This window comes from Apis laboriosa, unplaced genomic scaffold (assembly GCF_014066325.1).
Source record: "Apis laboriosa isolate Shangri-la unplaced genomic scaffold, ASM1406632v1 scaffold83_cov151, whole genome shotgun sequence".
NCBI classification, from domain to species: Eukaryota; Metazoa; Arthropoda; class Insecta; order Hymenoptera; family Apidae; genus Apis; species Apis laboriosa.
The window spans coordinates 460,338-472,870 of record NW_025224581.1 but is presented as its reverse complement, the minus strand read 5'-3'; the positions used below and the strand labels follow the sequence as shown (position 1 = coordinate 472,870).

The 12,533-nt window shown below is 39.8% G+C and overlaps 1 protein-coding gene across 2 annotated transcripts in view; it reads left to right on the top strand.

The window, feature by feature from the left end:
* The window catches only part of LOC122719545 (zinc finger and BTB domain-containing protein 20), an 84,753-nt gene that overhangs the window by 7,988 nt on the left and 64,232 nt on the right, over positions 1-12,533 (top strand). Inside the window, exon 1 of one of the 2 annotated variants that reach the window (XM_043945470.1) lies at positions 12,073-12,401. The exons of the other annotated variant lie outside the window; for it this stretch is intronic. The gene's annotated coding sequence lies outside the window, so the exon portion shown is untranslated. Of the gene's footprint in view, positions 1-12,072; positions 12,402-12,533 lie in introns of those variants that run through there. 2 annotated transcript variants of the gene reach the window in all.

Sequence of the window (12,533 nt, the reverse complement as noted above, 5' to 3'; positions counted from 1 at the left end):
AAAAAAAAATGTGACAATCGTAAAATACGATAACGGAAAGAACGCGTCAAAATTTTGAAATAATATTAGATACAGTTTATGGTGTTAAATATTCGTGAATTAATTCGATTTAATATATTAAAAGATCTACAAATCTAATTAGATATTAATCTTATTATGATAAGTGAATCGAGACGGGATTTTTAGATTCGTGAAAACTAGATTTCGTAGAAATGTTTATTATTTTTTTTCTTTTTCTCTAAATAGTATTTATCTGTCAAAAAATTAAAATTTTAACAAATATCGGTCTCTAGAAATTCTTTCAAGTGATTGCGAGATTTATAATTAATAATAATCTTTTTTTTTTTTTTATTTTGTAAATGAGTGTATCATAACAAACTGATAAAATCGTACCAATTAGATAAAATGAATCTATGTCTAGATATTAGATTCGATTATTGGTCAATTAAGTAAAAATTAATATCATTCTAATAATATTCTCGAGAATTATTTATACAAATATATATATATATATTCATTACACAGATTTCGTGAGTTTCGAATCACAAAAATAGTAAAAAGAATTGTTAAATATTAAAAAAATTTGAAAGGGTTCCGAGCGATCTATCTTTACTAGCAATTCATTGCGAAACAGTCTCTATCATTCAACGAAGATAAGGTTCATAAAATTATTTCTTTAAAATTACTATAAGAAAATATTTAAATTTAGAATATATCTAGAGCAAACTAGCAAAACTAGTATTGCGAAACACTTTTGCATCAAATATTTTTATTTCTCCTTCTTATCTACATATTAAAAGAGGAATGTACGAAGATTAAATTAAACCCAAGTTTAAATCATTTGATTTTAATTTAAGATTTAAATTACGATTGATTTTAATTAAGATTTAAATCATTTGATCATTAATTAAAAAAAAAAAAAGAAACAACAATTTGGATATCACATTCGCCATTTCCTTTCCTACAATTTCTTCTTAACAACTTTTAAATTATTTTCAAAATACATTTTCAGACATTCGTAGCATCTTTCGAAAACAAGATTTAGCTCGATCGTCTTTGTCAAACGTTTCGCGCATGGAGGCAATAACGGATGGAGAAAAAAAAAAAAAAAAAAAAAAAAAAAAAAAGAAAAAAATTAATTTCCTACAAGGGAAACAAGCTCCAAAAAGCCACGGGTCGTGCATATTTCAGGTAGCTGCTCGAGTCGCAGTCAATGGAAACGTCCATCGGCGAACGTTCCGCCTTAATTAAACCGCTCGATGGATACGGTGTGTTTCGCAGTGTTTCGTGTCGTTGTAAACGCGTGTATCGCGACTTTTATCGCGAGTCGAAATTGAAACGACACCGCGCGCGATTATACGCGGTAAATTGAATCCCGCGATCTCGGGATTTTTCGAAAACAGAAGCGCGGAATCGACAGGTGCTCGCATTCGCTCCCCAAATGAATTCCATGGCGAGCGATAAATACGTCGATCGTCGTGATTTCGCGCTCCATTTTATTTATTTGTTTATTTGAACGAGTGAAAAAGAGCCTCGGGGTTACAAAAAAAAAAAAAAAAAAAAAAATAAAAGAACTACTATGGTATAAAATGCTGCGACCCGATGAAACCATTCTCGCGCGTTAACCGGAAAATAATAATAAGATATCTCTTTGCTTTGTGTAAATTTGATCTAATATTATCATTATTTCACGTATTCTTAATAATAATTTCCATCTTTTCTAGATAATGATAAATTTAAAAACGGAACACGAGGGCAGATTGGCAGATAAATTTCATTTTTACTATTGCAATTTGGTTTGCTCGAAACAGTATCTTAGAAGAAAGGAACATAACCTATAATTTGCAATCGATCCAGTAATATTATTATTAGTCGATCAACTGCGAGAGGATACGAGCTATCGTGTTTATTTGTCGTGGCTTTCATCACTTTTCACGAATGTTGGGACAACGAAACTTGGCAACGAAACAAAATCTTGAAACTTCGAAAAAAAAGATAACCTATAACTCGAAACTTGCCGAATACGTACGTTAATATTATTAACCGATGAGCGTAAGTATGAGATTTCTTTATCTCTTACGATGATTGAGCGCGGGGAAGAACATTTTGCGAAAAGCAATACTCGGATGTCGCGGATTTTCGATCTTAAACGACATCGACACCCCGTGGCTGGAACAATCTTCTTCTTTTTCCCCTGTTGGAGGCAGCCCGCGAGCTGGCTCGCTAAAAGCAAAACTTTTCCCATTTAACTGGTACCACCTCTCACCGCCTCGTGAGAGGAAGGTAATGCCGTAAGATTTATAGAAAACCGTGCCGAGGCTGATTTTTCGAGATAATAACTTCTCTCAACCGCCCCTGTTTGCCAATCGCCACGCAGACGTTCTCCTCCCTCCTTCGACGGTTAAGCCGGTTGAAAATCGGACTTGGAAAAAATTTTTAAACGTTGTTTTATCTTGCAGGAGAAACAAGAAAAAAGAGAAAAAAGCGAAACAGCTTTCGAACGAGTTAGGTATGGAGGGGAAGATAGACATCTTTCTTCCCTCCGTCTCGAGCTTTTCCAAACTTTTCCCTAGTTGGTTACTTTTTTCTCGAGAGAACTGCGTCTCGCTCTTTCGAACAGCGAAACTCGATCCGATACCTATCGGAGCTGGTCAAATGCAAAATTTCAACGAATCTCTCTCCACCTCCTTGAAAATTCTCGGACCGTATTATCCGTGAAAAGTAAAATTTTTTCCAAAATTAAAAATGATATTCCCAATTAGAAACATCTATAATAACTAACAATTACCAGAAAAAAGAAAAAAATTGAGAAAAATATGGACGAGCAGGAAAAGTAAGAGCCGTATTAAAACGGGGGAGGGAGGGAGGGAACGATCCGCGAAATAACTTTTATTACTGAATCAAGTATGAGAAAAGTTGATAATCCTAAGTAAACTGAGGGTTAAGGGTTGCGTTTCGTCGTTGCGGGATGGAGGGAGGTGGGGAGGGAGGGCGAAGTGAAAGGAAAGAAGAGTGGAGAGAATGAAATACACGGGGGCAGTGTTTGTGCGCGCGGGGTAAAAAGCCACGGAGGGGGTGGGTGTCGCGAGAATAGCGAGGGAAGACAGGGGGTTGCATAGGCTTCGACGGCTAAGGGACGTATACAAAAGTATGATAAAGGGGGTTGGAGTTGGTGGGGTGGCTCGCGGAAGGGGGTAGGTTCCCTCGGCGGAGGAAAGGGCGGGTTGGTGGGGGTAGGCGGCGGCGGCGGTGCGATGGGGGCAGCCCGGTGACGGTGCTAGGTGGTGGAAGTGGAGGAAAAGGGATTGTTTGAGAGCATCGACGACCAGACGGGGCCACTTGCCTCCGTTCGACACCCTCTTACGCGCCTACCGCCCCGCCCCGCCTCGTCCTCCCCTCGCGTCACGGACCAGCACACTTTTAAACGAATAATGCAAATTGATTTTGCGATTGTCGTCGCCGTCTCTACGCGCCTAGATGCCGAGCACCGATGTCGCGTTGAAAGACACCCTTTGTTCCACCCGTCCGGAGAAAACTTGCGTCTCCTGTCTGAACGAATATGTCCACGGCTAACGAAATCGAAAGGTTCGAGAAAGAGAAAGGAAGAAAGAGGGAAAAATCGATATTTTGCTATCTCGATATTTTGCAAATTGATTTTGCGATCGAGCATATATAGATTGAGAGGCAGCTTCTATTCGAGGAGAATGTGTCTGAATATCGTATGTGTCTTGTGTCTGAATATCGTATCCGTGGCTAACGAAATTGAAAAAAAATCGTGTGATTTTTCTCAATATTTTGCAATAATTGTCGAAATCTTCGAAAAAAGAAATCGTGCCTCGTTATATATCGCGTTGAAAATTTTCCGTCGAATCAAAATCGGTGAATAGGTAGATTCTTTTATCTTGCTCCGACCGTATGGAGAGAAATAGTGAAACGATATCGATCGAGCGTAAAGATAAAGGAATATTATTACATGAAAAGTGTATTTGTTAATGGTAAAGGGAATTTTATAATGTATCAGGTTTTAAAAATGAAGATTCAACTTTACTTTGTGATTATATTATTATTAATGACGGAATTAGTAGATTTTTTTTTTTTTTTTTCTTTTTATTTTCATTTTCTTATGTAATGCATAGGAACGAATAACGATACGTACCATAATACGTACCATAATAATCGAGTGTACACGGTTACGTAAGAAATATCGTTTTTTTTTTTTTTTTTATATATATGTATATCTTCGTTAATGGTATAGCGGATTTTAAAATTTACAAATATGTAAATAACTTTTCAAGAAACATTCTTTACTTATTTCCCGACAATTCCATTGTTGAACCTGTTCCATGTATATTTGCAATTCCAATATTTCTTGCGCGTAACAAATACAATCATCTTTACACGCTTGTGCAGTATTACTTGCAATACCGAGTTCTTAAATATCAGCGTGATATTTGTTGATAGATCAACCTGATGCGGCATCGTGTAATTTGTTTACTGAACTCGAGGAAGTTTATTCTTTTTCCTATTTCATCAAATTTATAAAATGAATTTTTTTTTTTTTTTTTTTTTTTTTTTTGAGTTAAATTAGTGGATTTTAGACTTGTTGTTTTTACGATTATTAAAAACTTGCACTATTATTATCTGTCTATACTATGTGAATAAAAAATATTCTTCTCGAAAAATTAGAATAACCACCCTGATTAAATATTGCACTTTTACGTATTGCGAGTTAAATGATTTCTGCAAACTTGAACGAAAAAAGAAGAAATAAATATATGTTCGACACGTTTGAAACTTCATTTCGAACTTTCATTTTCCAAAAGTTAATGGAAACAACGAGGAGGGCACGTTCAAGAAGGCAGTCCAAGATCAAGATCTACTTTGAATAAAACGAAAAATACTCGTCGAAAGGTTAAGGGACTCTAATGACGGGGATTGACATTATACAATGAACACACGTGATGATATTTGTGATCTTCGATCGATCACCTGTCTCATTCGCATAGATCGCATGGATTCGACGAAGAGAGGAGAAATCGAAAAGGCTCGTCGAGGCGCCATTATCTTCTCGTGTCGCGTCAAAATTAAAATTTATATGGTGTACGGCGAAATGGAGCGATGCATCACTTCGAACTCGTTCGCGACGATGAGCAAAAAGGACCGAACGAACAACGTGGAAGAATCTCTGTCTGCTAAGTGTGAGGGCATAGGCAATGGGAATTTTGAAAATATGACGGGAGATCGTTGCCTCTGATACGTCTTACGATGATTCTAATTGTAATTGATGTATAAAACAAAAAGCAAATTAAAGCGAATTGCTTCTACGAGATTTCCATTCAATTTTTAAAATATACTTTACATATAATGAAAGGAAGCTGGAGTGACGTGGTAATAATTGTATTAGACGGTGGATACGCTATACAGGATGTACAGATGCATGGTGATATAACCGCATAAAAGATAAAAAAGATTTTTTTTTTCAAATTATTTTTTGTTTTAAAAATATTTTTTAAAGAAAGAAACTGAATAAAAATGAATTTTTATTGAATGGAAGAATAGGATCATTAAATTTTGAACATTTTTCAAGAAATGTGATTAAAAAATGTTAATTTTTAATTGTTCTGCCATTGTAATAAATAATGGCTATTATTTATATAGCCGGTATAAATCATTTTCTTGATTATTGGCAGCAAAAAATTTTTCCAATTACTTACAGTCATCGTGAATTTTTATTGACATCATTAATATTAATATCGATAACATAAAATTAGATATACAACTTATATATATATACAACTCGTTGATAACTAGATAATTTTTCACCAACTCGACTAAGCAGTTGGCAATAACGTTAACTAGATAAGTTTCAATCCTCTAGTAATCTAGTTACTTTTGATCCAATTATAAGATTTCGTAAATTTCGTGGAGAATAAATATACGATCTTCAAACTACGAATCGAGGATATTAAATATAATGGCTGATAAATCGATCCAAACTTATTTAATTTTCATTATTTAATGACGTCGATGTCTTAATGAGTTTAAAAATAATTCGGTCATATATATATATATATATATATTTTCAAAAGTAGTGGAACGCAATTATACTCGACATTGACATTAATATTGTAATCTTAAAACTTCAAAGACCGAGAGAAAGCATTCCCGTCTCTACTCTTCGATCACGAATTTTGAAATTTTGAAATTTCCTATTTTTTTCTCACCGACGTTATGATTTAAAAGAATAACATTGTTGATCCTTACAAATAAAAATCGCCAAACCGAATTTACACGTTAACGAATAGAAATTCGATAGTCAATACTCTTACGCAAAATACTCGTTCAAAAGTCAATTTAGCAGAAGATGGGTGCACTTAGTTGCGCGTTTCGAAATATTTCCATCGAGCGTACGTATGAATTTCAAAAAAAATTGCACGCATTGCAATTCAACAAAATTGAAAACGGGATCGATCGTGTCGAGGATCATAAAGGGTGGGAAAAAGACTTTACGAAATGACGCTGCAACAAGTGTCATCGAGTGGTCTCGTACGATGATCACAAGTAAGTGAAACTAAATTTATCTGCATTCGTTTCGAGCATATCGATCTATGAACTTTACTTATTAATCATATCTATTCAAAAACACGACACATAAAAACCAATCTAATACATAATAATTCACTATACTTTAGCAACGAAATTCCTAATTTCATTTGTTACATAGAATCACTTATTTCAAGAAAATAAATCATTCGTTTATAAGTATCGAAAAATATCTCGATAAAAAGAAATTTTACAGAGTCTATATAACTCATTTAAAAGAAAAAGATAATTTCTTCGTTCACCATATATATATATATATATATATATATATATCCATATAATATATATTAACTACGATACTCGAAACTTATGAGACCAAGATACTTGTCTCGCGACACGACGAGTATTGTATAAAACTCGAATCTGAACGTTACAACGAAACTGACGCGCTCTCGTGTTCGGTGAAAAGATATATCCCTTTATAATTATTACACACCATGTGTCTCCACCGTTCCCATCCATCGTTAAAAAGGCCACCCTTCCCTCGTTTCGCAATTCCGAGAACGATGGCTGGCTCAGTTTCCCCCCCCTCCCTCCTTCCCGCCCGATCCCTTTAGAATTTCAAGTATGCAATAATTTAATCCTTCGCCGTTCCTTTATTTCCGGCGCGGCAGAATAGAAAGGTTAAATAGATTAATTGCTTAGGTCGGATCGATCGAGTATGACAGGGGTGGCTCTTTCTCCCACCCCACCCCACCCCACCCCTCCCCTCCCCCTTTATTCCTTTTTTCCTGCGCCTGGAAATTGCTATCGCTTTGAGAATTAAACCTGGACTCGGTTCACTCGCTGCGAACGAACAAAGGGAGTGGGAGGAGTGGAAAGGCGGAAAGACGAGGGAAGAAGGCGCGGCGGGAGGGGGCCGAGGAGGGGGAGGGAGAGAAGGCGGTAGGATGCTGAGGCGGGGGGGGGAGGAGAGGGGGAAAGCCATAACGATGATGCTCGTTATTCGAAAAAAGAAAGAAGAAAATATATCGCTGCCGAGGACTGTGATGAACGAGAAAGCAGAAGGCCGCCTGATATCGTTTTTTCGCTTTAATAAATCCCTCCCTCCCTCCCTCCCTACGGATTGCCGTGCACTTTTTTTACCTCCACGGTTTTATTTCCTGATGGTTTTTGAACGGAGGGGGACACTACACCGAAACCGACGTAGTCATATCCATCGAGTCGCATTGCAGAGTTGTCGTCGTCGCCGTCGTAAGAAAGGAGCTGCCTCCTAATCAAAATTCCTTTCCGTAACGCGATAAGATACGTCGCGCCGTTTGGTAAACGCGCGTCCTGTCCAACGAAACGGAACGCCACCGGTAGGTTCCTCGCGTATTACGTCGTCGAGTTTTATCGGAAGTTTCGAAAAGATCGTCGAGCTCTTTGTTTTCTCTAATCGTATACTCATTATTCTTTTCTTTTTTTTTTTTTTTTTTTTTTTCTTTTCCGCAAAAGCTCTCTGTAGAGTGTACTTTAACGCTTTGTGGTTTGCCTCTGCAATCTCTTTTTTTTCTNTTTTTTTTTTTTTTTTTTTTTTTTTTAATGTACATGAGATAATCTAACTAATGCTTATGATAACGATGCAAAAGCGTCACTAGCGAATTAGTTCCCCATGAAAGAGCAAGCTAAATAAAGCCAAAGAAGAGGGAAACGGTCTGCTTGCTTAATTGGACAGAATAGTCTTTACGTAACTCCCCCTGTGGAAGTGAAAACTGGAAAGACATAGGTACTACGATCCTCCAACTTTTGTGTTGATAACGAAAACAGCCTTTAAATCGATCGATGGTTATATGTAGTTTCGCCTCCCTTCTATATTTCTTGTAGGGCTTCTGACTGTACAGCACGAAAGTCAGAGGCGAGGCAACGCTTCGCCGCGATGAAATACAATCCCGAAGAAAGGAGCTTCTTTCCTGTATACTTCCATCCGGAAGTCACGCAGGCAATGGGATACGACCGATCCACCAATGTTTCGAAGCTACAATTGACTTGCTTACCTGTGTCAGAGTCAAAACGAATTTTATATTTGCATGTTGCGCGTCTTATTTCAAGATATATTCCAAGCATTTTTTTTAAAAGATATAAAATTTCTGATACAAAACTATCATAATGGAAGGAGCGAAGTAAAAGATGGATTGTTGGATTTGGACGTAAAAGACGGGCTAATCCGCGAGTGGAAAAAAATCGACGAGGATTGTACGTGTAGTAGTAAAGCACGAGGTATAAGGTTACAGACCGGCGTGCAGAGTTACATGGGCCACGCAACCTATACAGATCGCGCCATTCGTGTAATACGAAACTGCGAGTAGTTTCTCTACACGAGCTCGTGACGATTAATCGTGGTCACGCACACCACACCTACCTATCGATGATTAACGACCGGACAATTAGTCGATCGTATACTTGTTTATGACCTGAAAATTAGTTGTACACGTCGATCATTCGCATCGATGATTCGATAATTATCGAGGCTCATGGAATTCCACGCATATATATATATATATATATATATATATATATATATCCGCCCTCCTTCGTGCTTCTCTCGTTCACCCTCCCCCTCGTTGCAGACCTCTCGAAACGAAGAATCGATCCGCCGTTCGCGTCTCTCGGTTTGCTCCCCCTGAAAAAAGGAGAGGCAGAAGAATCGAAGAAAAAAAAAAAAAAAANAAAAAAAAAAAAAAGAAAAAAAGAAAAACGAAAGAGGAAGAGCGGAGCGGCCGGAGTAGTAGGAGGAAGAACCGTCGTAGGAGAGACGGGTGTCGGGTGTGGAGTTTGGGATAGACGAGGAGGGAGAAAGAGAGGGAGAGAGAAAGAGTAGCGGGTAGAGCGAACGAGAGAGTGAGAAGGTGGTAGTACTCCTTCGAGCCAGCGCAAGATGGATTTCCGCGAAGTTCGAGCGGGCCTTAACTCGCGAAAAATGTCAAAGTGAGTAGAAGAATAGGTGGCTGGCAGGGGCAGCAGAGAGAAGGGAAGAGTGAAAAGGGTGACTGGTAGGTGAGGTAAAGGGGCGTAAAACGAAGCATCGTCGTCTTCTTCGTCTTCTTCTTCTTCGTCTTCTTCGTCATCTTCGTCGTCCTCGTCGTCGCTACCGCCACCGCCACCACCACCGCCGCCGCCACCACCGCCGCCACCACCACCATCACATCTACGTGCGTCCGTTGTCCGCCGTCGCGATATATACGTGTATCCGCGTGCTTAAGATCCAAAAGCGCGGTTGTCGAGGAGATGAGGGGAGGGGAGATAGTCTCGTGGGGAAGAAGGCCGCGCAGGAGGAGAAAGAGAGAATTGCATGACGGAGGGACAGAGAGTTGTGGAGGGGATGATTGTCAAAACAGGGCTGCAAGACGCTACGAAAAATGTTCGTATTTATGGCACTATTTCCGCCGCTTCGAGCCCCCCTCCCTCCCCCCCCAACCTCCGCCCTGGATCATCCACCTCCTCCGTGCCTAGTCTTGTCTCGCCTCCTCGCGAAATCCTCTTCCCTCTTTCTTTTTTACTTCCTCCTGCCGCCCGTTTTCCAGAATGCGCGCGGCCGTTCTTACTTTTCTTGCTTTTCTCTTCTCCTCTCTCTTCTTCGCGGAGTAACCCCACCACGCGTCTTCCCGCGCCTCGCTTCCCCTTCCCCCATGTCTTTCTATGTCGTTTACTCTACCCTACCTTCAGCCTCGATCCCTACTCCAAACAACCTCTCCCCACTATTGGGCATCGACTCGCCGGCGGGAGTTCCCCCCACTTTTGCGGCGCCACTTTAATGTTACATTAATAAAAAGCAACAATCAATATCTTCCCCGTAAAAAATTTTAATCTATAACAGAGAGAATTCCGGCCCCTCCCGCCGACTCCTACCACCGACCTCTCGCGTTCTTCCTCGCGCGCGCTCTCTTTCTCTCGTCCTCCCTCGTTCTCCCTTGCTCTTTCGAATTCTCTCGCTCTCCTCTGCCTCCCGCCCTCTTGAGAAAAGCGCTCGGCTACGAACCGTGCCGAGTTCACAGTATCGTATCCAGCCTGTACGGGTACCCTGTTGTCAGAGTCAACGACGCGCGAAGTGCGTGTTGTCATTTCACTTTTCACACCGGCAAGTAAAGGATTGCGCGCGCGAACCGCCCTTCGTCGTGTTGTCGCACGTGCCCTTTTCTCGCGCCCTTTCGAGCGCGCTCGCCCTCCGCGCCACCCATCCATGTTTCTGTCGTACGTTTCTTTTTTTTTCGTCGCTTGCAAGTTAGACTCATCTTTGCTTTTTGTTTTTCTCCGTTTTAATTCTCTCTCACTCTCGCTCTTTCAATCATTATTTGTTCTCTCTCTCTCGCTTTTTCTCTCTTTCTCTTTTTCTCTATCTCTTCGCTCTGTCTCTTTCCCTCTGTATATCTGTCCGACTCGCTCGCACTCCAGTGATATACACGCGATATTCGTTTGGGAGAATAGGGAGCGGAGAAGGGGACAGTTGTGCGTATGCGTATACGTATACACACTTAACATACGGAAGTCGAAAATGTGAGTTGGTGTAGAAACGTGCGTGTATCGTTGCAAATATATACGTGTATTAGGAAAAACATGCTTGCAGCTTCTCCTTTCAGCGATCTCACGTATTCGGGCGCGACCGCTAGGAGGGGAAAAAATACGTAACATAGACGAGAGAATGAATAGGGAGCATTGTTGGTATCGTTTCTCGTGTATTGAACTCTCTGCATCGGAGTTTGCATCGGTGGCGCAATAAAATTTACGTCGACGGGAAGTTAACGTGACATTTATGTGTTGCATCTGTATTAAGTACGCGAAGTATTGGACATAAACTATTCCTAAACAAATTTACTTAAATTTCGACGAGCTAGTGAGTGTGAGAATTGTTCGATGGTCTCGTAACGAACGCTGACCTTTGTTATCGCGTTCGACGAATTGTTTTTCCGCAAAAGTTCACTCGAATATTTATCTCGTGCGATTGGTCGTGCGATCAAAAGGAATACGAGTCGAATAAAATTCAAAATAGCACGGTTAAATTTCTTGTTATTCTGATTTTGCGTTCATACGTAACCACAATCGGGGATATGACTTCTCTCGATTTAAATTTTTTCTTTCCGGACAAAAGGGTACAGGAGTAGCGGCGCGAGCGAGCGAGCGAGCGAGAAAAAGAGAAAGAGAAAAAGAAAGAGAAAGAGAGAAATCGCGCTCGGCGAAAAAGACGAAGAGAAAACGGAGAGAGAAAGAGGAAGAGTAAGACGGATAACACGAAAGAGACAGAGTGGGAAAGGGAGGGAGAAACAGCGGTCTCGCGCATCTCTGCGCGCGACGAAGGCAACTGAGCTTCTTCGGACCTCAAGAGACTATAGTCGACTATTTTAACTTGAACACTATGTTTTGTAGCGTATCTTACCGCTGACTCGGCGGAAACCGTGTATTGTTATCTCTAATTTTTTTTTTCTGCGCACCTCCTCATTGTGAAATTCATTGATATCGTTGGAAATCTTTTCGACCACATTATCTTCAATTCGTATTCGTCAATTTTTACACGCGAGATCGAGTGTAATCGAATGTCGCCTTTCGATCCGCGATCGCGTTCGGACCCGTGGTCACAGATCCGCGAATAACTGATCAAAACATCGAATTTTTTTTCGCGCGTGTTTTCGTAGAAAGTTTCCAAGTTGTGCCAAGTGTGTCGAGACAGAGCCGTTAGAGTTCGAATCAAATTTGTGCCGCGTGACATCAACGATAAGTGATTCCCGTTTCGGACCCCAAGGTTCAACAATTATGAATCTTCGCATCGTATTAACGAATGTGTCGCGCAGCTCTAACAAGTGACTTCGTCCAATCGACGAAAAAACGTACGTAAAAATATTTATTTTTAACCTTTTTCTTCGTGAAAATCGAGACAAGATAAATAAATATATATATATATATATATATTTTTTTTAATATCGCGAGCTATAAAATAATATTTCTTACGATCGGTATTT